Source organism: Pogona vitticeps, chromosome 2 (genome assembly GCF_051106095.1).
Source record: "Pogona vitticeps strain Pit_001003342236 chromosome 2, PviZW2.1, whole genome shotgun sequence".
In the NCBI taxonomy this organism is placed as follows: Eukaryota; Metazoa; Chordata; class Lepidosauria; order Squamata; family Agamidae; genus Pogona; species Pogona vitticeps.
The window spans coordinates 74382277-74406449 of record NC_135784.1 but is presented as its reverse complement, the minus strand read 5'-3'; the positions used below and the strand labels follow the sequence as shown (position 1 = coordinate 74406449).

General features: G+C 38.5%; 1 protein-coding gene across 40 annotated transcripts in view; it reads left to right on the top strand.

Moving 5' to 3' along the window:
* Positions 1-24173, top strand: part of ATP2B2 (ATPase plasma membrane Ca2+ transporting 2) — a 522267-nt gene that overhangs the window by 279631 nt on the left and 218463 nt on the right. For 14 of the 40 annotated variants that reach the window (XR_013541722.1, XR_002301733.3, XR_002301732.3 and 11 more), the window contains exon 1: positions 356-643. The exons of 10 other annotated variants lie outside the window; for them this stretch is intronic. The gene's annotated coding sequence lies outside the window, so the exon portion shown is untranslated. Of the gene's footprint in view, positions 1-282; positions 899-24173 lie in introns of those variants that run through there. 16 more of the 40 variants (XM_078385439.1, XM_078385431.1, XM_078385428.1 and 13 more) reach the window with 6 other exon arrangements.

The window sequence follows — 24173 nt, the reverse complement described above, 5'->3', positions numbered from 1 at the left end:
TCGCCACTTCTGTGGAGATGCAGCAGGAGTGAACCGGCTTCTCCCCTTTCCCTCCGCTCTAGCAGCAGCAGTACACGCTTTCCTCTCTCTCTCTCTCTCTCTTTCACTCTCTTTCATTCCCCCCCCCGCCGCCTTCTTCCTCCTCACCCCCCCCGGCCCTCCAATGATAGTGATAGAACTTGACAGTCCTTGTCCTTGAAGGTTTCTCCCATAAGTGGCATATTCCTGGTAGTTTGCCATCTTCCGTTTTTGTCATTATCCCAAGGGAAGTATTAAACCCACAAACAACAACATGGTGGTTCAATCCATTCTCTCCTTCGCCAGCCAAAGCCTTCCCTCCCGTGCCGCCGCCGCCGCCGCCGCTGCTGTTTGCCTTCCTCCGCCTCCTCCATCTCCTCCGGCTGCCTGCAACGGCAAGCCATAAACATTCCCTGGGCTTGCTCTCTCTCTCTCTCTCCTTCAGCAAGATGCTCGGTGGGAAATATCCGCTCCTTCCCCCCCACCTGCTCGCTCCGGATGGTACAGTCTGCAGAGGGACTCTTGTAATGTAGCTCAGTTTATCAATCCTTTAACAGATGTCGAACAGTGATTACTCCGCTGTGTAATTGAAATAATTTTGGATTTGGGATGATATCTTAGCCAAGTAAGTAGCTGCATCCAAAGCATGCTTGTGTGGTTTTTTTTTAAAGGAGCGCATCCCCCTTTTCTATTTTGAGACTGTTTATTTGGCACTTTGCATCCCGCGGAGGCAGAAGCCCATGGAAAATGGTGTGGAGATTTGGAAGGATGAGTGATGCATTAGATTGTAGTTCCTATCCTTGGGTCTGTGAGAAGGTAATGCAGTTCTACAGAATATACTGAGAGGAGGGAAAACATGCTTCTTGAGAATACTGTTAAGGTCAGAAGCAAACCTGTAATAGATTTTTTTAAATTTTTTTTTTACTGTATTGTTCTGGTTTAGCAATGCCCTCTCTTTCAAAGTCAGAACAGTAATGTTTTTTGTGTGAAGCAGTCTTTTTTTAATGCAATAAATATTCATTTTACTGCTATTCATAGAATCAAATGTGGAGGAAGCTTGGCTTTTTCAAAGTGTGCAGAACCTGCAGAGAGAATTGTAAATCTACAAACAGCCTTTCAGTTACATGTTTAAAGGCTAACAGTGCACACAGGCATTTATGCATTTTAATATGATACAACTCTGGTATGAGTTTATTCTGTATTTATAGTTTGAAACTAAGGGCAGTGCTGACCTACAAAATTATTGCATCTTTGTGAGTTTCAAAGGTATTGCTGCAAGTGAAGCCATTGTGTTCTGAGAACCCTTTTTTTGGTAAGTGGGACATAATGTATCTTGCATAAAACTATACTCTGGAGATGCCTAAAATACTTCAGAATATTCCCGTTAGGCTGGCAAAAGCGCTCACAAATGGAGCAGGGTAAAGTTGTGTCTATTTCATACAGAGTGCATTGATTTAAAGACATCACAGGAACATCCCCCCTTCCCATTATGTAAAGAGAGATCCTAGCATCTGACCTCTGCTTTAGGAAGTGACAGCTCCTCTGTGTGATTTGTACCAGGCAGCAGTCAGTCAATCTCTTCATCTCCGGGCTTTGATTTACTGACTTTAGTTTCCCCGATGCAAACTCAAGGCAGTTTGGCTTCCACCAGTACATGGCTATGTTTAACTTAATAAGATGACAACTTTGTAACCAGAGCACCCAGCCCTTGAATGCTTTCACCTTCAGGAAGGCAGGTAATGAAGATGATTAAAATAAGAAAGAAAAAGGAACCAAGGACCCCACTGTTTTAGAGTAAACCTGTTAATTCCCTTATGCCCAGTAGTCACATGTAGGAATTAAATGGCTTTACAACAGGAAAGTCTTGCAGTAATTTGACCTTTTGATTACATAGCTTTACATATGACATTAAAGGCTAAAGTCAGCCTTACAGTGACATTAGGATTCTGAAAGGTATTGAGGATGCTTGTTTCTTTCCTCCTTGTATAATAATAATGAACCAAGTACAGAAAGAGAGAGTGGGTTGTGTTGCATGTTCTAAGAACAGCTTTGGTTATGAATAGATAATTTATAGATCTGTTTTACAATATATACGCATAGGTCTGTTGCAGGAGGCTTCTGGGGCTAATATTTCATTTGGAAAAGATCATCCATGTGCATAGTTATTAGTTGTATCACCTTACTAGCAAATAAGCAGTTAGACCTGGGGATCCAGCAGGACTCTGATCACATCCAACACTTACTTTGTTCCTCTTCCTTTCATTTTGGTCTAAATGGTTACCTGCAAAAAACATGTTGTATGTTTGCCCTGAGGTGCTGGTAGCCCCCGCCTCCCCGAGGAATAGGGTTTGCAAATAGCACAAGAACACTGGGGGAGGGGGCGGGTTTGCAAGGGATGTTATACATAGTAATGCAGCATAATTATATTTTCTTTGTGCCTGTATTCCTGTTGAGAATTGATTTTGACCCAACACATCACAGTTAAAGGAGCTTACATTTCTGCAGAAAAGACTATTATTCCATCCCGGTTCACAAATAGATGGTACTTGGCATCTTCTATAGTTTATGTACCTATAAAAAAAAACACCATGTGTGCCTTCTGGTGCAGTATTTGAGGGTAGTTTTAGTTCCTCTTCCATTAGAATGATAATCTAGGGAAAGCATGAAGGAACACATTTTGATTTTCAGGATGCTTGTAGGAAAATTATTACGAGTGTATGTGTCTTACAATAAAAGGGTTTCTGGAAAAATGTTCAGAAATTTAATCTCTCCCCCTACTCTTCTCCCCCTACTCATCTTCCACCCCAGTTGCCTGTATAAAATTTTTTGGAAATGTTCCTATATGCAATGAGATTATGAATTATGTTAGTTTAGTTTTTTTCCAGTCAGACCCCTCTTTAGTCATGGACACTTATTTTGCTCTGTTCTTTACTAAGAGCTGATAAAGCATCTTCCTTATTTCCATCAGATTTATCTCATGTTCAGAATTTTAAATGGCCTTTTTTTTGCCTGGCTAAAATTATTTTGAAGTCTGATGGGATGCTATTAAGAAGACCTGACCTTGCAAGTGCATTCCAACCTTGATCTAAGGCTCATTACACTGCAGTAAACCCCCAGGATCTGATATTTATGTGTGTAGTTAAATTGGAGAGCAATATAGACTACTAAATCTGAATCCAGCTAATATCTATCCTTGCAACAATGCTCAGAGATGAGCTGACAAGTGATTAACCCTAGAGTGGTACTTTGCAGTGAAAATTGCATAATCTCTGCTTTTCTCTTTAACTGGCAAGGAGTACATTCTTAGGCAATGGAGCCATGCTTCTCAAATTCCCTTTTAAGAATAGACAAACAGGTTAATCACCAGGGCACTTTTGCAAAGGGAAAAAAACCTGACTGAAGATGGCTAGCTATGTAACACATGTAGAAATAAATGCATCCTTGGGTTGGGGGGGGGGAGGAATCCTAGGAATAAACTTTAGGAAACCCAGACTACAATCCTCTGTATATATTCTCGAAAGCTTTCATGGCCGGGATCCAATGGTTGTTGTGGGTTTTCCAGGCTGTTTGGCCGTGTCCTTAAAGTTTTTCTTCCTAACGTTTCACCAGTCTCTGTGGCTGGCATCTTCAGAGGACAGGAGCACAGACAGAGTTCTGACTCCTGTCCTCTGTAGATGCCATCCACAGAGACTGGCAAAACTTTAGGAAGAAAAACATGAAGAACATTGCCAAACAGCCAGGAAAACCCACAACAGTCCTCTGTGCATTTAGCTGTGAGTAGATTTTCCAAGTTTATGCACCCACTACCGATGCTGAAGAGGCTGAAATTGACCAATTGTATGAAGATTTACAACACTTTCTAGAACTGACACCAAAGAAAGATGTTCTTCTCATTATAGGGGACTAGAATGCTAAAGTAGGGAGTCAAGAGATAAAAGGAACAACAGGTAAGTTTGGCCTTGGACTTCAAAACAGAGCAGGGCAAAGGCTAATAGAGATTTGTCAAGAGAACACTCTTTTCCAACAATACAAGAAGCGACTCTACACTTGGACATCACCATATGGACAATACTGAAATCAGATTGATTATGTTCTCTGCCGCCAAAGATGGAGAAGCTGTATACAGTCAACAAAAACAAGACCTGGAGCTGATTGTGCCTCTGATCATCAGCTTCTCATAGCAAAACTTAAGCTTAAACTGAAGAAAGTAGGAAAATCCACTGGGCTAATCAGGTATAATCTAAACCAAATCCCTTATGAATACACAGTGGTAGTGAAGAACAGATTTAAAGAACTCAATTTGGTGGACAGAGTGCCTGAAGAACTATGGATGGAGGCCAGTAACACTGTATAGGAGGCGACAATAAAAACCATCCCAAAGAAAGGAAATGCAAGGAAGCAAAGTTGTTGTCCAACAAGACTTTACAAATAGCAGAGAAGTGAAGGGAAACAAAACGCAAGGGAAATAAGGAAAGTTACAGAAAATCAAATGCAGACTTCCAAAGAATAGCAATGAGAGACAAGAGGGCCTTCTTAAACGAACAGTGCAAAGATATAGAGGAAAATAATAGAAAGAGAAAAACCAGAAGTCTGTTCAAGGAAATTGGAGATATTAAAGGAACATTTTGTGTAAAGATGGACATGATAAAGGACAAAAATGGTAGGGACTTAACAGAAGCAGAAGACATCAAGAAGAGGAGGCAAGAATACACAGAGGAATTGTACCAGAAAGATCTGGATGTCCCAGACAATTTGGATAGTATGGTTGCTGACCTTGAGCCAGCCATCCTGGAGAGTGAAGTCGTGGGCCTTAGAAAGCATGGCTAAGAACAAGGCCAGTGGAGGTGATGGCATTCCAGTTGAAATATATAAAATCTTAAAAGATGATGATGTTAAGGTGCTACGCTTAATATGCCAGCAAGTTTGGAAAACACAACAGTGGCCAGAGGATTGGAAAAGATCCCAATCCCAGGTCTGCATCCCAGTTCCAATGAAGGGCAGTGCCAAAGAATGCTCCAACTACCATACAATTGTACTCATTTCACATGCTAGCAAGGTTATGATCAAAACAGCTCAAAAGGTAGGCTTCAGCAGTATTTGGACCGAGAACTCCCAGACGTACAAACTGGATTTCAAAGGGGCAGAGGAACTGGAGATCAAATTGCTAACGTGTTGATTATGGAGAAAGCCAAAGAGTTCCAGAAAAACATCTACTTCTGCTTCATTGAATACACAAAAGCCTGTCTCCTGAGAAATCTATATGTGGGACAGGAAGCAACAGTTAGACCTGGATATGGTACTACTGATTGGTTCTAAATTGGGAAGGGAGTACAACAAGGCTGTATATTGTTTCCCTGCTTTTTTTAACTTGTATGCAGAATACCTCATGCAAAAGGCTGGACTGGATGAATCCCAAGCCAAAATTCAGATTGCCGGAAAAAATATCAACAACGTCCCATATGCAGATGATACCACTCTGTTGGCAGAAAGTGAGAAGGAATTAAAGAACCTCTTAATGAGGGTGAAAGAGGAGAGGGACAAAAATGGTCTGAAGTTCAACATAAAAAAAACTAAGATCATGGCCACTGGCCCCATCACCTCCTGGCAAATAGAAGGGGAAGATCTGGAGGCAGTGACAAATTTTTACCTTTTTCTTTGGCTCCACGATCACTGCAGATGGTGACAGCAGCCACGAAATTAAAAGACGCCTGCTTCTTGGGAGGAAAGTGATGACAAACCTAGACAGCATCACCTTGCCGACAAAGGTCTGCATAGTGAAAGCTATGGTTTTTCCAGTAGCGATGTATGGAAGTGAGAGCTGGACCATAAAGAAGGCTGACCTCTGAATAATTGATGCTTTTGAATTGTGTTGTTGGAGGAGACTCTTGAGAGTCCCCTTGACTGCAAGGAGATCAACATATCCATTCTGAAGGAAATAAACCCTGAGTGCTCACTGGAGGGACAGATCCTGAGGCTTCAATACTTTGGCTATCTCATGAGAAGAGAAGACTCCCTGGAGAAGACCATGATGTTGGGAAAGAGGAGAAGGGAGTGAAAGAGGACGAGATGGTTTGACAGTGTCATTGAAGCTATCAACATGAATTTGACCCAACTCCGGGAGGCAGTGGAAGACAGGAGGGCCTGACGTGCTGTGGGTCCATGGGGTCACAAAGAGTCAGACACAACTTAACGACTAAACAACAAGTCTCTAAGGAATTCAGAAGGGGTTACCTGCAAGAAAAATGCATCAGCTACCATAATAATTTCTGCAAATTTAGGCTTCACTTTGCAGGCTAGATTGAAGTGTCTTTTAATATTGTGACAACCATTTTTCTTACATAGACCCAAAGATAACAATCCCCTTGCAACCCAATCCTACACCATCTGAGTATCACTAGAACTTCCTTCCTAATCTGCCGATTTGGAATTGCTGTCTTGCTTTGTCTAAAATTTTCATTTGATTTAGTCTGAATGCTGATTGATGAAAACTAACACTGAAGCAAATCTGTTCATCTTTGAAGTGCTACAATATTTCGTATTTTATTTCTTTTCTTTTTTCCCCTTTGCAAACATACTGGAACAGACTAACACAGCTGCTTCTTCTAAAATGTTCACGTAGGTTGTGTAACTGCAAATTAGACATATGTTTTGACATTTGAAAGGTGAGACATCAGCATCTCTGATAGCAAGCTGAATTTGCGTACTGATTTACCAGATTAGGCGGCATATTAAATAAATAAATAAATAACTTTGTGTGAATCCTTTTTTGCTATAACATAATGGCTAAATGTATAATAGGAAAAAGTCTCTGGTTTCAGACTCAGTTCTGCTTTAAATTCACTAGGTGGCCTTAGCAAGCCATTGTTCTCTCAGCATCATTGCCTGAATCCACAATTCGGCAATGATAAATGTCCCATCTCTACAGGACTGTTGTTCAGTTTGGTGACATAATATTGTGAAATGCTTCTACTATCATAAATCTTCAAGAAAATGCCAAGTAGTTTTTGAATGTACTATTGATTATTGTAGGTCTAGGCCTCAACATAGGCTGAAATTCTATTGCTTGATATAGTAAGTCAAAACTGGAATAGGCCCATTTGAGTTAATGGAACATATGGAGGAACTGACTCATCAAATCCACACTGATTCAATGGGCCTACTGTAATGCAACTTACTACCTCAAGCAAAAGGTTTTCATCCATAATGTATTAAGTAGGAGAAATGTTATGGGAACCACCTAGAACTGGGACAAAGAATCTGCTGCCTCGCAGCCAAATAATATCAGAAATTAGTGGGATAAACATTTTAGGCACATTTTGAAAACAGATTCTACATTTATTATGAGTAAGACCTGAAAATGTGAACAGAGATTGGTCAAAATATCAGAAAATGAAAATAAATGAGGTACTACCTGTCAGCATCTCTAAGGAGAACTTTGTGCTGACACTACCAGATTATACATTTGGAAACTAGTTAGTTAGTTACTGTATGTGTTGTCAGTTTGGAACTAACCCTAATAGGATATCCCAGTAGATCCCAATGAGTTTCCATGGTCAAGTGGGGCTTTAAACCCTGGTCTCTATAGTCCATCACTCTGCCCACTACACTGACCTGGATACCTTGGGAAACTAGGCACAAATAATTTTCTTCATATGCTTTAGATTGTCAAAGTAGAGTGTCATAAAGATTATTCTGTTTATTTTATTGGCCACTTGAATTTTATAGCCAGGCAGTTCAGGCTTCAGAATGTTGGCCCAATAAATCTCAATTGATCAGACCATTGGTGCTTCTTTATTACACATTTAATATGGTCTCAGGACACCACCGTCAATGAGGATTTTGTGGTAGTGAGGTTTGATTTAAGTCATGATTTAAATTGCTGCTACACATACTCAATTTAATAATGTATTTCTATCCAAAAGTGCACTCTTGCTAGCAATAGCCTTAAGAACAACAGTTTATGGCTATAGTGGTGCCTCGCAAGACGATTTTATTTCGTTCAGCAAAAATTGTCATTTTGTGAAAAAATGGTCTTGTGAGGTTCCCTATCCATCAGTCTCAAAAAAAAAAAAAGTCTTGCAAAGCATCAGTCTTAAAAAACACATCTTGTGAAGCACGGTCATAGAAAAAACATCTTGCAAGGCACCATAGTGATCGAAAAAAACAATTGTCTTGTGGGTTTTTGTCCTGCAAGACAATTGTCTAGCGAGGCATCACTGTACATCAAAACTTTCTACCAGAGAAAAGAAGTCTTAATTTGTTAGCATCAAGTTGCAGAGAGTTAATATTTATTTTTAATTTCTTTTATTTATTGAATTCATTTAAAATAAAATATTATACCCTGTTTCCCCTAAAATAAGACCTAACCTTAAAATAAGCCTTAGTATGATTTTTCAGATTGCTTGTAGTATAAGCCCTATGCCAAAAATAAGCCCTAGTTAAGTGAAAACCGGCCCTCCACCATTGTGCAGCAACAGAAGATGACATGACTGTATTTGAATAAGCGTAGATTGGTGTACATGAAAAAAAATGAAACATCCCCTGTAAATAAGCCCCAATGTTTTTTTTTTAAAAAAACAAAAATTAGTATTATTTTTGTGGAAGCAGGGTATATTTTTATATTAAATAATATTTAATATTTATAATATTTATTTTAAAATAAAATAAACCTTTCTCCCGACGGACGCAGCTCAAAGAACAAGCACAAAATTAAAACAATATACATGAACCATTAAAAAGTTATTAATTGTGGAATATAGAAATATTAAAATCATTGTAAAATTGTACTTTCTTGAAGCTATTTTTCACAAAATGCAAATTACACACCACTCTAGTTACAGCAGAGTAGCCATAGAATCATAGAATAATGGTGTTTGAAGGGGCCTATAAGACCATTGAGTACAAGAAAGGAATCCAAACCAAATAGATGAGACTGATGAATGTCTAATTTTCTTTTGAATGACTCCAGTGTCCGAGCTTTCCATTGTTTTATTGATCTAATTGTTAGGAGGTTATTCAACTAAAATCTGGCTTCCTGTAACTTGAACCTATCATTACATGTCCTGCATCCTGGAATGATTGAGAAGAGAACTTGCTCCTCCTCACATATTTGAAGAGTGCTTTCGTATCTTCCCCACAATCTTCTTTTCCCAAGCTGGAACATGCACAGATCTTTCCATATTTCTTCACAGGGCTTGATTTCCAGTCTCCTGATCATCCTTGTTGCCCTATTCTGAACTTGTTCCAGTTTGCTGGCATACAGTACTTCTTAAAGTGTGGTGTCCAGGACTGGAAAAAGTACTCAAGATGAGGCCTAATCATTGCCAAATGGAGGGGAACTAGTACTTTATGGGATTTGGAGACTGTACTTCTGTTAATGCAGTCTAAAATAGCATTTGCCATTTTTGCAGCCGCATTGCACTGTTGGCTCACATTCAGATTGTGATCTACAACAATTCAAAGATCCTTCTCACATGTAGTAATAGCATTAAAAATACATTAGAAAAGTTATAATGGCAGCAATCTTTGAACATCTATCTATGTCAGAATTAAATATTAAAAACCTGTCTGAACAATATCGTTTTCAGTTACTACCAAAAGGAAAGAGAGAGGGGAGCCTAGCCTTATGGGAGAGAGTATTCTATAATTTCGAAGCAGCCACCGAGAAGGCCCTCTTTCAGGTCCCTGTCAAATGTACTTGTAAAAGTGAAGGGACTGAGAAGAGGGCTACCCTGGAAGACCATGGGGAGTTAGGGTCCACTTGGACCCAACATATAATTTGCGCTTTGAATTGGGTTCTGAAATGAACCAAATGTCAGTGAAGCAGCTGTAACAAAGGAGTGATGTGCTTCCTGTAACCAGCTCTGCTGAAGAATCTGTCTGCAACGTTTTGCACCAGCTGATGTTTTCGAACCATATCTAGGAAGAGTGGCCACTCAAAATAAATCAGTATCATTGAGGGAAATTATTGAAAGCAATCCGGGAGATGTTAATAATCCTTCCAGGAATTTCCAATATTACATATGCTGAGAGACAAGGAAGGTCCTGGAGTAACTTCACCTGGAGATGGGAAATTAAGCTTTAGTATTTCTTGTTCATCTATTTTATCTGTATCTGTATCTATATTTATTTATATGTATAATATACATTACATATACTGTATATGGTATGTATCTCTGGATACATAAGCCCAGTGTGAAGAAGGATTTTTTTTTTTTAAAAATGATATGCTGTGAACTGAATACTGAGTGCTTATGGAAGACAGAAAGATTAATGAACTACTGCTTAAATTTCTGGTTGCATGCCACTTGTGCAATTTGGCACACAACCACAAGTTTGAATGGCAGCTAGTTAATTAGTGGCAATTTGCCATTTTGATTTATGCCATTACATTTAATGCCAGCATAAATCCCCTGTAGGATTCTGGCCCTTTTCCTTAATGAGATATTTCAGCTGTAACTCATTTGAAACAAGAACCATCATCATGTAGAGTTGGGTTTTTTTTAAATAGTACAATAAAAAAATAAAATTTTAACAAATAAAATCTAATCCACAATTTTAAACAATTTAGTTTAATTTTGTAAATAAAATTCTCAGAAACCTAGGTTTTTATCTACTCTAGTTGGCAGGAATCAATATGCTGTTGTCACCAACAGACAACCCTCCTGAATTTTTCTTTTTGTTTCTTCAGTCTTTTTTTCTTTCAAAAGGAAAGCTGTTAAGGAGAATAAGCAAGCAAGCAAAACAAAATCCAGAAGAATTGCACAATGCCTTTTAATTGTGAACTCTATTCTGTCATGCTGGAGGCACCCCACCAAGGAGTTGCATACCAAACTGCTCTCCTCTTCCCTTATGTCCTGATGTCACACATCTAATTTCTCAAACCACCACTCTCCCATAAGCGTCTTTCAAACCAGAATCAAATACTGATTTCAGATCTTGATTTAGCAAACTGGGATATCTTTGTTGAAATCCAGTGTCAGAGGGAAGGCGAAATGAGGTAGCAGGAGGAAGATAAGTGCCTTCTACTCAGACTGATACCCTGAAATTTTAACCAGGTTTCAGTACTTGCTATCAGACACTTTAAGCTATAATCCATTATCATTAGTACTGTAGTAGTGTCTAGTATTTATATCCTTGTTGTCCAAGAAAAACACACCTGAGAGACAGCAGGATCACTTCAAACAATTTAAAACATTCTAAATTAGCAATTACAATTACTAAATTGTTGCAATGAATAAATTATTGTAACAAACAACTTAAAAAGCTAAAGTGAAGAAATGCATCTTTACACAGTATATATACCTGGAATACATTTGAGCGGAATGTCCTCTTGGAATATGGAAACAAAGTGCTGGAAGGAGTGCAGCCCCATTCTAAATAGCCTTATAAATGGAGAAAGACACACTCATTTATTATGGAGTGCATTGCTGGGCTGCTAAATGTTGCAGCTGTTATAGGGCTTAACATAAGGCTTACTTTAGCTGCAGGAGTAGGAAACCGGCTGGCAGACTTTGGACATGCAAGAATTTCACTGCCATTGTTTGGCAAAATAAACAAAGTAGACAATTCAACCTCTTACTTTGTATCTAGTATTGTAAATTGTGGCAACAAATAACATAAATAGTTACCTGCCATTTAATATAGAGCAGTAGCTCTTAACCTTGGGTAACCCAAGTGTTCTTGGACTGCAGTTCCCAGAAGCCTTCACCAGCAGCTGTGCTAGCTGGGATTTCTGAGAGTTGAGGTCGAAAGAGCATCTGGGCTACCCAAGGTTGGGAACCCCTGCTGTAGAGATAGCCACATAATTTTGATTACCCCTACACTAGCCTGTCATTTTGTGTCATTATTGTTTCCAATTTGCTTAATCATCATCATCTTAGGGCTGCAAAGTTGGAAGGGACCCTATGGACCATCGAGCCAGCCCCGGTCAAGGAGGTACAGTGAGGAACGGAAATCCCAATCTCTGGCCCTGCAGCTAGATTCCTAAACCACTGAGCTATCCAGCAGCAACAAAGACAGTAACCTGCCCAGGATTTAAAATAGTCATGTGCTGTCAAGACAATTCAGACTTATGGCGACCCTTTTCAGGGTTTTTCAGGCAGAGAATACTCAGAAGTGGTTTACCCTTCCCTTCTTCTGGAGGCTTCCTGGGACTGTGCAGCTTGCCCAAGGCCACACAGGTTGGGTCTTTTGGGAGGCACAGTGGGGAATTGAACTCCCAACTTCTGCCTCTGCATCCAGAAACCTAATTGACATTTATTTTGGTATAAAGTACAACTCTGTCTCTAGTCTGATAAATGTTGATTTTTTTTTTTTGGTAAATTATAAGGCAGAGTATGAAAGGACAAAGTATAATCTCAACAACTGTGGACATAATAACTCTTTTGTATTATACTGCACAGGACTAGGCCATAGTTCATGGGCACGTGATTTCCATGCTCTCAGTATGGAGAAAAACCATGACTCTGAAGCCTTCTAGGTTGCTTTTCCATAGTAGAATTGCAAAGGAGTGTTGAATCATATATTTTATGTAGACCAGAGAAACACCAGTTCAAATTCCTGCTCAGCCACAACACTCGGGGAGGTGGGGGGGGGCAGATACTAGATAAGCCGACCTAACTGACTCTAGGGTTACAGTTTGAATGAGAAGTCCTGAACTACTTAGGGGGAGGTTATCATTTTAAAAAGTTATTTTAAAATAGCAGTGCTGATATTTTCAACAATTTGGAGTTTGGAGCAAGTTGTTGAAGAAAGTAGAATGAAACCACTGTTAAATTCAAGTAGACCAGATAGGCGGGGTATAAATCAAATAAATAAATAAATAAATAAATAAATAAATAAATAAATAAATAAATAAATAAATAAATAAATAAATAAATTCAGAGAAAAGTCAGCTCTGCACTGCACAGAGCAGAGGCTTCATTTCACTTATTGTGGGATAACATGGCATCTGTCATGGTGGTAGGCCCAAATGATAAAACACCATTTTAACCAACAACTGTTACATTACTTTTACATTACCAAACTCCCTCCCCTTCCCCCCTTTTTTGGTCACACAGAAGTCTGCTTCTCAGTATGGAGGCTGTATATGTGGTGGTGTGGCTACAAATCATGCATAAATCTGAATTTCATTGGATTACTCTGTTCAGCCTTGACAAGATCCTTTCTGGAACAGATGACTAGAATTAGTATTCTAAATGTGCTTTCTGTCACAGATTAATGTAAGGATGCGGTGCTATTGTCATTTTGTTTTCAGTTCCTTCCTTGACCAAAAAATAAATAAATAAATAAACACCCTATGGCACAACTCATCTGCTGAATAAATGGTTTTGTCACACTATCCACTATTCAGATTCCTTCTCTGTTTTAGTCCTCTCAGAATACCTCAGCACTGCCCTCAGACAAGGGCCCTCCGATATCCCCAAGAGGGTCCAAGAGTCTGAGCTCAAGGATATAAAAGCTTCTGAAGGTGCTTTGGCTGATCATGTCTCTTATAGTCAAGGCAAATGGTGCAATGTAGATTAGGAGTGAGACCTTACTGGCTATTGGGGCTTGCATATGTACCTGCCTAGGCTTCATAAATAAGAAGGTGGTGTTTGAACAGGAGACAACTCCAATCTGTCTGGTCTGATTTCTACAGCCATGAGTAATCAGAGAAGGGCAGAACGTGTAACTCCTTCCCCTTCCTGTCTTAGGCTGCGGGTAGGGGTGTTCGCTGGGTCACCTTGTTCTTTTATCTGCTTTGACTGTGGCCCACGTATGGGGAATTGGATATGGCTGATTAACAGGAACTTGGTTTAATAACCTGTATAACATTAGGATTGTTTTGAGTCAGTATGTGTTTAATTTTACATTGATTCTAATTTTCCGTTGTCGTGCTAAAACACATGTGTTAGGCAACTTCATTTGGGTTTTTGCCATCCTAAATAAATCTGAGGAAACTGCAAACCCTATGAGCTTGCAAAATAGCAATCAGTATCCCATTCATCTCATTCGTTTTTTTAAAAAGTATGTTTATTTTAAACACTAATGGTGTGATGTTGGCTATTATCACAGCCAGGTAATTAGTAGAACATACAGTATATCATTTTTTTTCTGAACAGCATCGAAATTGTAACCATATACTGTCTCTTTTGACAATCCATGCTGTTGTTTGTGTGGTTTATTTTATAGGAAGTGTAGCATGAATATATTGGCTGTCTTACATATTGCACAACATTTGGAAAAAGTTCTAAAGCTAGAAGCACGTCTTTCCTTTCCTTTTGTTTGGCATGTTCTCTTCCTGCACTGTTCAGAATCAGAAAGCTACTCTTTCCAGTAGCAAAGGATGGCAAATAATTTAAAGGCACTTAATTTTCCAACACATGTGGAGAAAGCATCATCTTGTAGAATTGCAAAAGTCAAGCTTGGAAACCAGGGCCGTTGCCTTTATTTGAAAGGTCTTTGCAGCCTTTAATTTCATGCTGTAGGTTTCCTAAATTCCTTTCTCTGCCAGAATTTTAATGATTGATTCTGCACATTCTAAAAATATCCCTCTTGATGACTGATAATAGCATACATTTTCCATGTTTGAAGCTTTCATGTTAAGATTCTGAACGAAACAGAATGTTTTATATTCTGTCTGTTAATTGTTAAAATAAATGCTGCCAAAGGCAACTATGTATATTTCGGTATGCAGTACACATAGCTTACATCTAATGATTAATGTTCCTATTATAGAAATAATTTATTCAAACCAACTATTACACATGCATTGTTACAGTGGGCAAATTTTATGCAAGTGAATAAAGATTGACAGACACGGCTTACAAGAATAACTGGCAACAAAATAATATATATTTTTATGAAACAATGTGTGGCATTCTATTTTTGTTAATGTGCAGGAAAACATGCATACTAACATATAACCTGCTTTTATTCCAGCTCCTGATAACCAAGATCTGCTTACTACCAGTGCCACTAAGATCTTTTTATCATACTTTTATAAAATATAAATGCAAGATTTTAGTGGCACTGGTAGTAAGCCAAAATCATAGGTACTGAGTTAACCCACTACTGTTACATGACTTGTACCAAGTTTTATATAGGTATAGATGTAGATTAGGTCCAATAGTTAACAATAAGCCATTAGCTTGAAGGTATTGTTGTTGTTTTTTTAATGAATTTTGTTCTCTCTCCCATCCGTGACCCACCATCATCTCTCATGTCAGAGGGAGTTAAGTGTTCATTTGGTCTGAGCTTTCAGGACAGAATGGTGTTGCGTAGCTGTTTGAAGTATTCCACTGACCAGAATCTGGAGAGCCTTTGCAGAGCTCCATGTAATATCAGAAGGGCTTCTGTAGACACTGCCAGCACGCTTAGTGGGCAGGCGCATGGCGACAGTGGAATGTGAGGATTCTGCTACTTTCAGCCGTTCTTGCAATGGTTGGATGAAAGAAGCATGGAAATATCTTGCTGTATTGATTCTTTTATACACTTCTTTCTTCAACAATGGACCCCCATGAAAAATCTGTGTATAATTTTATGCTCCCCCAAACATAGCTATAAAGCATAATCAGTTGATTCACACATATGCACACAGAATAGTTTTCTGTATCAGGGTTCTCTTCCATAGCATTGACAATCTTTTCCATAGAGTACTGTGTGTAATGAGCCTTAGATGTCCTTATGGGCCCCTAATTTAGAGGCTGAATTAGAAATTGTGTGTTTGGGGGCAAATAGACACTGTCAGTGTTGGACTCATGCCTCTGGTTCTGGGTGGCCAGAGACACAGTATTTATTGAATATTTGTTTATTTATTGAAATATGTACTTGTTTATTGAAAAAAATCTGTGTATAACCAAAACGCTGCTTCGTGCAATTCAAGGGAGAAGTGTGTATCTCTGTTGGGAATTGAGTATTTGCCCCATCACAGGACTTCTCTTATTTCCATGGACCAGAATTCCTTCCTTTCTGTTGCCTACAGACATCCTTCCATTAGGGAACAGAGGGGTACCTTGAGGGGAAAAAATGGGGCAGGACTCCCTCATGCTGCAAGAAATTGGCAGGAGTCAAAGGACTACACAGAAGTCATGTTCCCCCTTGCATGTTCCCCACAGGCAATGCTAATTTCTCAGTGGGAGGAGGCAGACTACCACTCTTGTGTGCTTTGCCTTCCAAATTCTCACCAGACTCTTTTGCCACTGAAAACAGGATAATGGTCCAGTGTTTGTGATCAGTAATGATGGGTTTCTGCCAGCCCTTGTCCCAAGTTCTCAGTAAAGCCTCCAGGATGTCCTGTTTCCTGCCCCCCTCCCCCAATAAATAAGGATAGGTTGCTTCATGACTTACGTTCTCTGGACTTAATCCTTATCCAGCTATTAAAACCGTTCCTTAACCAGTTCTGTTCCTCTACTAAACTGTACTCTTATAGGTTGTAAAGGGCCAGTACAGATTATGTTGTCTGTCAGATGATAAGCAAGAACCCGCCGTTCAGCGCTGTCATTTAAAAAGAGGTGAATGAGTAGGAAAGGTGTGCTTCTAGTAGACTCTGAATCTGAGAGTTTCATTTCTTTAAAAACAGGAATTTAAGAAGAGTCCTGAAGGATAAGAATAAGGTTCCATTTAGTGAGATATCCTGTTTCCTTTAGTCCATTCTCATCTTTTTTTAAACATATATATATGCAAAGAAAAAAAGATGTGAATGGACTAAAGGAAACAGAATATCTCACTAAATGGAATCTTATTCTAATCCTTATTCTTATAGAAACCTTATTCTTATAGAAAATTGACTATACTTTTCACATTTTTGCATATACATATGCAGAATCTATATATATATATATATATATATATATATATATATATATATATATATATATATATATATATATATATATATATATATATATATATATATATATATATATATATATATATATATATATATATGCAAAAATGTGAAAAGTAGAGTCAATTTTCTGCAGAGGTGAAGAAGGCTCTTTCCTGACCTCCTCCGCCCCCCGGCTATGAGATCTTTGTTGAGTTAGGCTGACCTGAACTATAAGCAGTATTCCCAATATGGCTGGCACTGTATATTTAGATAGAGGCATCATGGCACAACCATCCTACTCTCCTAATATGGTCTACAACAGTGGTTCTTAACCTTGGGTTACTCAGGTGTTTTTGAACTGCAATTCCCAGAAACCCCAGCCAGCACAGCTGGTGGTGAAGGCTTCTGGGAGTTGCAGTCCAAAAACACCTGAGTAACCCAAGGTTAAGAACCACTGGTCTACAAAGTAAAAGATATTTTGGCTTTAAGCATGGCGACCCTTGAAGGGTGAAAGGGACACTGTTAGTTGATAATTGTTAATCGGTAAGATTCAACTATTTCTTATTTTAAATCTTGCAGAGTATGAAATCTCCCCCCCCTTCTCTAAATTATACAGCTCAGAAATCCTGACAGAGCCTCATGGCGCAGTGGTTAAACTGCTCTACTACAGCTAAAACTGTGCTCACAACTTGGGGTTCAATCCCAGGTAGCCAGCTCAAGGTTGACTCAGCCTTGTATCCTTCCGAGGTCATTAAAATGAGTACCCATCTCACTGGGGGGAGGCAATGTGTAGCCTGCATAATTAACTTGTAAACCGCCCAGAGAGTGCTTGAAGCTCTGTGGGGCGGTATATATAAGCAGCGTGCTTTGCTTTGGTTTTAAATGGATTTGCTTACGCAGGTATTATTATGCTGAATATTAGAAATTATTTGTAATGATACATATCCTACTAAGACATAACTATTTCTTGGCATTGCTTTGCTTGCATGTAAGGCATTCTTGAATTATTTCTTAAAATAAGTAGTTTTGAAGCCAGAATATGCTTTGATTTTCTTTATGATTTTGAGTTATGATCAGTTGAACTATCACAACCAGATGAATGCTCATCTCTGAACACTTATGATTGTATTTTTTATTAAAAGACAGTGTCTGGTTACCATTTATTTACTTAAATAAATTGAATTCAGAGTGATAAATTTTCTGAAGTGGCTTCTCTTCCATTTGCTTTAAAAGATTCTTGATGCGTTCTAAAACAAAGTTGCTGGAGGTGATTAAAAGTTCTGCAGGGATTAAACCAAGTTTGTGAATAAATTCACTGAAGTCCCTAACTGACATCTCCACAAGGGATACTTCTATTAGATTTGAAATATACCAGAGTCCAGATAGAAGTGGCACAAGAGAATGAGCTCTATGATTAGGATTTTCCTGCAATCTGGTCTTGCTCAGTTTGTCCATCCCAAAATAGCTGCTGCTAATTGTAAGTGAGAGATCCTAAACATGAGTATCCTATGCCAGGCTAGTTTGACCCTCAGAAGGAAAATATCTCCCAATTTTTTTGATTTGCATTAAGTTTCCTTAGGTGCGCAACTGTTTTTGGTATTTAATTCAGAACAGGCTACCAGGCAAGTGGCTATTTATTTTTGCAGGATTGCAGACAGTTGGTTTCTACTTTTATTTATCATGCAGAAACATTATATATGTTCATTCAGTGGGTAAAAATGTGAATCTGTTAATTGAACGGGGGAGGAGAATAGTCAAGAACATAAATAATAAAACAATAAATAATTATATTCTTGGTGAAGCAAGAGTTAAATATTATAAAAGAGTTTAATACAAGATCTACTACGTATAGTGGCTATGTTCCATGGGTACTGTAAGAAGGAACGTTCTTCTGCATGTCACATTGCATTTGATCTTGGGCATGAAAACCATGTACAGTATCAACATTTTGATGAAGCTCACATGCTAGTCAGTGACTGCCATTGGTGTGAAGTACAAATAACTTTTTCTAAGTAACTTTCCCATACCAACAGCTGGGCTGTCCAATTCAACACTAGCTGAAGCTTCTGAACTTCCACACCGGAGGTATGTCAAGCCCATATTTTCAAATTAGAAAATTAGTGAAGACAGAGCTGTTCAGAGAGGCCTTTGGTAGTATTATTTCTTTGAATAACTTCATGACAATCCCTAAAAGGTCTTAATAATGACATCTATTCATTCTCTCTTTTTTTTAACTTCTAATTTTTCTTATATTTCTTTCTGTATATTTTATGTCACCATTGTTGATCTTTAGCTGAAGTTTTAAATTGATTTAAATGGATGTGTTTATTTTGTTGTTATAATTTCTTCATATTTTATGTTTAAACCACCAGAGAAGTGGTTCACTAAGTTGGGCAGTATATAAATTCCATAAATAAACAGATAAAGTGTTGTCATAGTCATGTCCATGTATCTGGCACTGAAGGAATCTAATCTGGATGTGATACTGGCTCCTCTGCCTCAGTGGGCAAAAGGCACTCCTACTACCTACCACCTGTTGTTACTCCAAAGCTAGCCTCAATTCTAGAAGGATCACTGGACTCAAACCTGGCCTTTCAGGGAATCCTTTGCCACCCAGAGAACTTTCATTTTGCCAATATTAAGTGTTAGCTGATTATGACACTTTAGCCCAGACTTCCCAATGATGTCATCCAGCAGTTACACCTTTGTTGAAGAAAAACATTGGGAGCTAGCTGTGTAATATTCCATAAATGAAAATTCACAATCATTCAAGGCTTGTTGCTTCAGATCTATCTAAGGATTTGGTAGGGCTGAGGTTAAGTAATATAAAGCTTTATTAATCTAGGTTACATGTGGTGCAGGTCACAAACCAGCTGCATCTGTTTTAATCTTAGCCCTAGCAAGTTTATGTATACGTACCTGTTAATAGTGTTTTCAAGGCTTACAGTCCATGCCATAGCCAATACTTCTGCTACAACTGCCCACACCAAGTCTCACCATAAGCCAGAAGCTTTGACACCAGGACATGGCATGAATATTATGAATGTGCACTGACATTTCCAGAAGTTGATACATATGCTGAAAATTGTATTGCTCCAACATGAATGTGATGCAAGTACATGTGAGTGTGTACTTTCATGTTTACTCAATATTCTCTATTAATCTTGTAAGGCAAATGACAATTAGGGATCTAATTCAGTGGAATGTATCTAAGACCTATAAGAGTAATTACTGAATGCAATAATATTGATGTGTAATGCTGAATAAACTTGTGATGTTCCCCCAGAGACACAAGTCTCGATTGTCCATAGGTGCCTCACACATTATTCTTCATTGTACTCATGTCTCTGCTGGTACTAGATCACACAAGACTGGGCTTTAAAAATATTTTTAGAACAAACATTTTCAAACTGAAGATTCACACTTAATAGGAGCTACTAAAAAACCAACTTCGCACAGCAATCTGTCTCTTTTTCTCTTAATTTCTCTTACTCTCTGTTCTGTTCATTCACTCTATTCTTCTCTCTCTTTAAAAGACATGTACTAAAAATACTCAATAGAATAACTGTTTTGACCCACTTTAGGATTGAACACAACCTAACTGTCGATCCTTTCCTATTATCTGTAAACCAATATCCTGGACAACTAAAAACAAAGGAGATCAGAACTTGTAAGAGTTGGGGCTTTTCTTTAAAAGGTAATTTATACAAGAAATAGCCATGTGGCACTTATAAGGTGAACTAATTTTTATTTTTCATAAATTTTCTCATGTTGAAGCACAATTCATATGAGTAGAGTAGTTTTTCAATATGAGGTTTTTCAAGGTTTACTGGCAACCATGATTTGCATCTCAGACATGGAATCACAATACACAACCCTGCAGTGACTGAAAGGTTCATACTTCATATCCAGAGCTATGCATATATTTCATTCCCTAGGTGCCAATATCTAGCTTTCAGAAATCACTGTTAAATGCTTAGGTGCTAGCCCAATAAATGGATGGAAAAAATCATTCTTAAAGTTTTGTGCTGGTCAGGGCTTCTGGGAGTTGTAGTCCAAGAACACCTGGGTTTCCCAAGATTAGGAACCACTGGTGTAGCGGATAGACTGAGTGATCTGGAGGCCTGGGTTGAAATCTTCACTCAGCCATGGAAGCTCACTGGGGGCATGGAATTAGTAAACTCATTCTCTAAATATTGCACTTACCTTGGAAGCCCTATTAGGATTGGCTGTAAGTCAGTTCTGACTTGATGACACATAGCATTGCTTTGCAAGCAAACAAATATGCCCAGGATAAAGAGACAAAAGCCCAGGATTTCAATTAACATCAACAGGTAATAGTTTTCCAGTAGGGAAAGTATTCATCCAAGCCATATCCTGAAGAGCATTTCAAAGCTTTGGCTGCAGGTACTGCTTACAAAAGCCTTTAATAGCTCCTCTGTGTTCACCTTTATTGCTCTCTTACTCAAGCTCTTGCCGTTCATTCTTTGTTTCTTCCTGCTTGACTAAATTCCTAATGGTTTCCACCTGGTTTACTTCATCAAAATCTATGAGCTTCATTTGCAGACATGAGAACCTTAGCTTGAGTTCTCCTTCAGATAGACTATATATCACATAAAAATAAATACATTCTGAAACAATTCTGTAATGTACTAAACTTCATAGACAACTGACACCTGTCATAACAAACCATTCCTGGTAAATCAGTGTAATTCCAAACATAAGTGAGAATTTCCCGGCATATTCATGTCTTTCATGTACTTCTGTGTAGACAATATTTTATGTTTTCTCTCTATTGAAATATCTCAGCTGTACCTTTCACTCCCAAGGTACTAACATTTTTAGATGTTTTTTACTGAACCACATGGGTGTGGCAATCAAAGCTCATTTTTTCACCTTGAACATTGTAGGCTTTCTACAGCTTGAAGACTTACTCCTTATATACAGAACAGAGATGGGAACAAATTACTGTTTTAGGCTACAACGTCCAGTATACTCCAGCCAACACTGCTAATGAGCAGGCTGGCTGGGAATTCTGATCAAACTGATTGTTGTTTCAAATCACATACCACTCCATAGTGCTTGGAGCACTCTCTGGGTGATTTACAATATTATATTATATTATATTATATTATATTATATTATATTATATTATATTATATTATATCATATTATATCATATCTATCTATCTATCTATCTATCTATCTATCTATCTATCTATCTATCTATCTATCTATCTATCTATCATATCTTTGCCCCCCAGTGAGCTGGGTACCTATTTTACTGACCTTGGAAGGATGGAAGGCTGAATCCACCTTGAGCTAGCTAACTGAGCATGTTTGGATTACAGTCAAGTAGAGGGTAATAAATCATCTGAGTGGCTATGCTGCTGTGCAGATGACCTATGACAAAGGGGCACAAAATATGCCCATCTCTAAAATCAAGCCATGAACAAAGGTTTGAATGAAGTATAGCAGTGTAAGCACTGCACCCACAGGGTACTTAGTGGGTATGTTGCTTGGGGTATTCTAGAAACTGTAATTTAAGAACTTTTTCTCATCTCCGATTTGGATTTCCTGTAGGATACAGCATCATGAGAAGTGATTACAGAAAAGTTGGATGTCTAAAACTGTATGCGGAAGTTCCTGAATGTTGAACTTGCTGTAGCTTAACTCATATTTTTCTGAAAAAAATGTCCATGGCATAATAACTGGGCTCAAGCTTCTTCTTACTTCTGTATTCCTGCAATTCCAGTTAAGAGTTCAGAATCCATAAGGAATATCATTAATTAATGAGAGTACTTTTCATATGTTGACTTGTGATCTTCTTAGATAACATACAGTCTACTTATTTGCATAGAAAAGTGCCATTTTCTTTTAAAAATATAGTTATCAAAAGTCAATAGCATCTGAGAAGTTCACACTCCTATTTCTCATTTTGTGGTAAATCAGGAGAGCAGCCATTATGTAAGATTTTTAAAGGATGAGATTTTGGGCCTTGTATACTTAGCAGTGTTGAAGAGCAAGTAAGGTCAGCACTCTTTTTTAGAAGATTAAAGATAGTCTCATTGTAACTGGAAATATGCTTGCACGTATATTCTTAAAGCTTTTGATCATAGGCTATAGGAATTCCCTGTGGGGGTTTTCTGCAGGGAAAAATATTAATTGCAGCCCCAAGGAAAATATGTAATAGGGTGTCCCTGTGGTGCACAATAGAGAAATGTGTTTCCAAAATAAAATGTTACAGAAAAAGTTAAAAAAATAAATAAAGTCCTGCAGGCGGTGATAGATATTGAATATGAAGTAGACTGAGAAAGCTTTGCCACATTTTCTGTTGAGTTTTTTTCTTCCTAGAACGGTAGAAGGACTCAGTTGTTCCTTTATGAGCCTGCCTGGGTAATAAGATAATCAGGGGAGGCCTTTCTCTTGGTTCCACCACCACCACAGATGCACTTGGTGGGGACATAGAACATGGTCTTCTTTGAATCCTTTTTGAGGAGAAAGGTGGGGTAAAAATATTTTAAGTAAGTAAAGAAATAACTGGACTGGATAATTACACCTACCTTTGCAGAAAAGTCAACATATTATGTAGGATTTGGCAGTTTTCTGCACCAAAATGGGGCGGGGGGAGAGGAAAGGAACAGGAAAAGAGAGGAAGGGTGGCACAAGGGTTAACGTGCAATCAAAGACTCTCCTCATGAGTCTTTGGCGCAGTGGTTAAACCGCTGTACTGCAGCCAAAACTGTGCTCATGACCGGGGTTTCAATCCCAGGTAGCCGGCTCAGGGTTGACTCAGCCTTCTATCCTTCCGAGGTTGGTAAAATGAGTATCCAGCTTGCTGAGGGGGCAATGTGTAGCCTGCATAATTAACTTGTAAACTGCCCAGAAAGTGCTTGAAGCGCTATGGGGCGGTATATATAAGCAGCACGCTTTTCTTTTGCTTTTCTTTGAGTTTGATCCTAAGCTCAGGTAGCTGAGCTTAGGATCAAACTTCCATGATGCCTAAGTTGAGTACCCAGCTTGTGGGGTGGGGGCAATGTGTAACCTACATAATTAAAAAAATTATAAACCACCCAGCAAGTGCTTTAACTGCTATGGGGCAGTATAAAAGCAGCACACTTAGCTTTGCTTCTCATTCTCATAGCAAGCAAGGAATTCTCCTCGCAGGACAAGACTTGGAAAACTGTTGAGAATGAAACATTTTATGATCACTTTTTACATCCTTATTGCTTGGCACATTACACCACAAGAGAAAAACCAAGAAGCTTTGTAGAATTAAGATATTTTTAAAAAACTGGCTATACTTTGAAAAGAAGCCAGATTCAAAACCCTGTTGATTTTC